Here is a 6,000-nt window from a genome sequence, read left to right as displayed (position 1 = left end):
CTTTTTGTTCTTAGAAAGCAGACCTGTTCCCTGAGACTCCAGGAACTATATTACTTTAAGTTGACTTTAAATATGTAAGTACTAAGGATGTTGAAGCAGGAAAAGATGCAGAGCTTAAGCCCCTAATACATATGCTCTGATAGTTTTGAATTGGAGTGGCTATTTCAAACCTTTTTTGAAAGGAAATAATATTTATTATTTGGATTTTTCTGTTGTATGTGTTGAATGTGTTCTTAATACTAGATACATAGCAAAAGAATATAGATGTATGTAGGTGTATATATATCCTACTTACCTCACTTAATATATACATATAAATATGTATGTGTATATATATATATATATATATATATATATATATATATATATATATACAACCTATTTTATTTAAATGTACTGTAATCTTCCATATCATGCAGCTTAGTTACCACCTGTGGTCAACTATTGTCCAAAACATATTACATAGAAACCTCCATGAATAAAGTGTTAAATTATGTACTACTCTGAGTTCTTCTGGCTTCTGTCCTATGTATGATGTGAAACATCAAGTGTATCCACACTGTGTATGCCAGCTATTTTTTAGTCACCTAGCTAGTGTGTTTGTTATCAGATCCATTATCAGTATATTATGATGTTTGTGTTCAAGTGACCTTTATTTTATTGTATAATGACTTAGGGTACTAAGTCAAGATGCTGGCAATTTAGATAAAAAAAAAAAGAGAGAGAGCAGCATAATGTTCTTCCTTTAAGTGGAAAAATAAAAGTTCTTCACTGAATGAGGCATGAAAAATATCTTATTCTGAAGTTGTTGTTATCCACAGTTGGGTTAATCTTCTGTTTATGAAATTGTGTTGAAGAAAAGAGAAATGTTTGGTACTTTTGCTATTGTACCACAAAAATGCAAAAGTTATCAACTCTACTGTGACTAAAAGATCTGACAAGAACAATTAGTGGAGGAAAATTTATTTGGGAGCTTGTGGCCTCTGTTCATAGACAGCTGGCTCAACTCCTCAGGGCTTCAGATGAGGCTGAACATCAAACTGGAAGAAGGTGGCAGAGAGAAGCAGCTCACATGGTGACCCAGGAGCAGATAGGAACTCCATTCGTCAGATACAAAATATGTACCACAAAGTCATTCCCCCCAGTGCCCACCTCCTCCAACCACATCTTACTTGCCTTCAGTTACTACTCAGTTAGTCTTTATTAGGGATTAATTCACTGACTCGGTTAAGGCTTGAATAACCCAATCATTTCACCTCTACACCTTCTTGGATTCTCATACGCGAGCTTTTGGGGGGATACCTCATATCCAAACCATAACAAATGCTTAGTTAAGATGGAAGAAGAATTAAATTTGTGGGTGAACAACATGAACAGAAAACAGTTTTCAATTGATGGCAATATTTTGTGTAAAAAAAAAATTAGTTTACAATGAAGACTTTAGCCACAGATTCTCTAAAGTGAACAACGCCAAGACATTTACTGATACTTATTATAAAAAATGATTACATGGATTTAAAAACAGGTATGGATTGAAAAACCAAATGATTATTAAAAAAAAACTTTCATTTGCTGATGAAGTTGCTACCACATTTCTGGCAGTGTTGAAAAAGTTGATTAACAAGGAAAGATACTATCTATTCTGCCTGGCACGGTAGTGCATACCTGTAATCCAAGTGGCTCAGGAGAATGAGGCTGAAGGATTATGAATTTCAAAGCCAGCCTTAGCAACTTAGTGAGGCCCTAAGCAACTAAGTGAGATCCTGTTTCTAAATAAAATATTTAAAAAGTAGCTAAGCACCCCTGTGTTCAATCTCCTGTACCAAAATAAATACATAAATTAAATAAAATGAAATAAGAAAAGAAAAGATATGATCCAAAAAATGTTCAGTTGTGATAAAACCGGGCCATTCTGTGAAAATATGCCCAATTGAATCACCATTCACAAATCTCCAAAGGAGTCACCAGATCATAGAACATGGAAGTACAGATGGACTGTGATACTACACAGCATTGCTGAAGAGAACATGATAAAACCAGACATAGTGTGCATATACTCTCCAAAAACAACCAAAATCTGTATTTTGAGAGAGAAAAAGAGACCACATTCACATAACTTTTATTATAATAAACTGATATATTTACATTTTATTGTTAATCATTGTTATTAATCTGTACAGTGCCTTACTTAAAAATTAAGCTTTATCATAGATTGGTTTATATAGGAGAAAACAGTATATGTGGGGTTTGGTACTATCCATGGTTTTAGGTATCCTCTGGAGTTTTTGGAATAAATGTCCTATTGATAAGAGGGAATTATTCTACATTAAAGTCTCACACACTAACCACCACTTATCTATTGATAGGTTGAATAGAAATATGTGTAAGTTCATCTAATGTACTCAATTCGATTTAAGCAAGACTACATATCAAATGTTGAAGATTGGCAATCCCCCAAAAAACCCTAATGAAAAAGAAAACACAATCCACTACACATTTCTATGTCTTCTTTTGCAATGGTTAAGATATCAATTCCTACAATTTAAGGTCGTGTATGGAGGGATGGGACATAGAGTTCATGATGGAAATACAAAAATCACCTGAGTTCATATTCAATATAACAATTTTGAATGGTATGTTATTGTTTGAATGAGATATCCTCCCCCAAAGCTTCCTGTACAAGTAGGAATGTTAAGAGATAAATGACTGGATTATGAGAGCTGGGCCTTATTCCACCCTAGGTTGAACAGACTGACTGAGTGGTAATTATGGGGACTTGGGGCATAACTGAAGGAGGTAGGTCCCTGGGCATCTGCCCTGGAAGAGACTGTATCTTCCCTGCAGCCTCTTCTCTCTGTTTCCCTCTGCTTCCTGACCCTGACATGACCTGAGCAGCCTTCCCCATGATGTTCAGCTTCACCTCCAGCCCACAGCAATGGAATCAACTGTCTATGTACTGAGACCTCTGAAACCATGAGTACTAATAAACTTTCCCCACTTTAAGTTGTTCTTGTCAGTTATTTTGGTCAGTGGGACACACACACACACACACACACACACACACACATACACACACACACAAACCTTAACTAAAATATGGTGTCTCTATTATGCAGGGAAACCACTGAGAATACTGAGAGTAATTCAACATGTGGTTATTTATTTCCCTTCCTTTCCTTTCCATCCCTACCCCTCCCCTTACTTCTTTTCTCCCCTTTTCTTCTCAATTCTCCCTTTCCAACCCATCCCCATCCCTTCGCTCACTTTACTCTCTTCCTTTCATTTTCCTTTTCACTCTTTTTAAATTTTTACCACAATGTATATTTTATGGCAATACTAAATAGCCTGTTATATGTAGATGATCTCATGTATACATTAGGAGAACAATGAGTTCCACTACAAGGCAGCCTTGTTGTATCATGGTCCTTGCCAGGACAAGCTGGCTGAGCCCTGTATTTGAGACTGCACTGTCACATTATCTGAATATGTCAGTTCACCTATTAATAGCACAAATTTAGGAAAGACCAATGAGATGCTGCCTACTGTCATTCATGTTAAAGTCTTTTTAAATCATGAAATTAAACACAAGGGAGATGTCACCATTTGCATTCCAGATGCTTGGTGTATTCTATAAGGAATTGGCTATTTGTAACTGTGGATCAGTATTGTAATACAGTTGGTTACCAAAGACGTTCCCATACACATTTCACTCTTCACATTGTGGGATCTTTTCCTGTGAATATGCTCACTGATGAATCCATCCATTTTCATTGATCAACCATTATGTGCCAAGATGTGGCCTTGTGGCAAAATACTTTAAATGTTTAAAATCCCTTCTTAGAATGAGACTTGAAAGATTAAAAGAAATAACATCAATTAACACATGGCTTTCCTTTGGTGGTGATGGGTAACCTAGTACAATAAATGGAGACCCCATGTTTATATATAGCACAAGAAATAAAACAGAAGTATTCCATTGCATTACGGAAAATTTTGAAAATTGAAAGCCTATGTTTACAAGTAATCTATTTGATCTGTTGAGTGAATTCTCTTTACTGAGTCCTTAATTCCAACTGAATATTGCATTTTAAGATTTTAAATGAAATTAAACTCGGCAGTCAAGTAGAATTTTGCTCAAAAAGATTTAATAATGTTTTCTTGTGTTAAAGTTGTCTTCATATTTAATATCAGTAGCTGTAAGATTATAAAAATACATAAATATTCTTTAAAATGTGAATAAAGGTTAAGGATGTCTCAAATGGTGACACTAAAATTTCCATTAATTCTTCAGATATTCTTCATAACTTAACAACAAATGTCATATCCATTTTTAAGATATTTTTAAAATGAAATTTAAATTTATTAGTGTAATGATTTTATGCACTTGGAATGTATTTGGAGTGCATACTATTATGCTAAAACAAGTATTTAAAAGAATTATTAAATTAAATTATTATTAATAATTAATAATAATAATTATTATTATTATTAAATCATAATATGTGAGAAGAAATTAATAAAAAGCATTTAAATGCTCTGTGTGAATTCAAATCACTGAGTAAATTTAAATCACAATCCATAGTGTGGGGAGATATTACAATATAATCTTTCATCCCTACTGATTTTTTAGTGATGGTCGAAAACCACAGAGGCCTAAGAAAGCTAAAACATGCATATACACATATATGTGTTTGTGTGTATGTATATGTTTCACAAACACATATATATGCACACTCACACACACACGTATTTGTTAAACTATATGTAAGACACCCTGATATTGATCCCTTGATAGATACCAGAAAGGCATGTTTAAGACTATTTATAAATACTTCATAAAGGAAGCTGTGGACATCAGGAACCAACCTGGGATTTACTAGCAATAAAATGTGTCAAACAAAATATGCTCACATCTTGGCAGCCAGGAAGCAGAAACAAAGAGTCCTCAAGGAAGGGACTAAGGACAACATATAACTTCTAAGGGCATCTGCCCTGTGACCTAATACATCCAACAAGTTTCTACTTCCTACAGTTTCTACCTTCTACAGTTTCTGCAATAATTCTATCCAACTATGAATCCATTAATTAGTCCACCAAGGCCAGGGTTCTTATGATTCAATCATTTGTTCAAAGCCCTACATCTGAACATTGCTGTACTGGAGACAATGTCTTCATCTGAACCTTTGGGAAAATTCTAGATCCAAACCATAACAGTCAGTTCATCCTGTAAACATTCAATATAATATATTACACAGACTTAATACTTTTTTAAAAATCCAAGTCATGGCATCTTTAATGAAATAACAGGAGTAGATCACAGATAAAAGATGATTTATTTTAAAGAAGTGGGCATGTTTGAGATAGGATAGGATAGGTCAGATTGGATATGCATAAGTCTGCAATAGTTCAACAGTTGTTGTATGAAATCAATTATAGTGTACTTTATATGGTCCAAGTGGGTAGGGAAAAATGAATGGATACAAGAAAGACATAATTGGATCCCACAACAACAAAAAACACATGAACCTCAAGAGCGATCCATATAGTAATTAGATGTATTACCTCAAACACAAGAAAATTCCTTAATCTTTAAAGGGTTCCTACAATTTACTTAGTAATTAATTTCTTTCTTTTTGAGCTTTACATATATTTTATAACTTTTTCTACCAGGTAATGTGCACAATCATGGTGATACACAAATTTACCTAATATTTAATATTTACATAAATATCTTCCTACAAGTATAGATGGATTTATTGATTATTGTAAAAAAAATATCCTAAACTTCGTGACCTAAATGGCCAATTCATTAGTTTTGGGGGTTTCTTTGGTAATACACTCAGACAGAACAGTTTAGTGATGATTTTATATCCTCCACAATGTCTGGGGATGTGGCTAGAGGGCTCAAAGCGGCTTGCTGGACTCATTTGCTCTTGCTTGACAGTTAGCTGAGACATGGTTGGAGCTGGTTCCAGGATTATGCATAGATGTCCTGTTCCT

This window comes from Marmota marmota, unplaced genomic scaffold (genome assembly GCF_001458135.2).
Source record: "Marmota marmota marmota unplaced genomic scaffold, marMar, whole genome shotgun sequence".
NCBI lineage: Eukaryota > Metazoa > Chordata > Mammalia > Rodentia > Sciuridae > Marmota > Marmota marmota.
Note: the sequence above shows the minus strand (reverse complement) of the source record.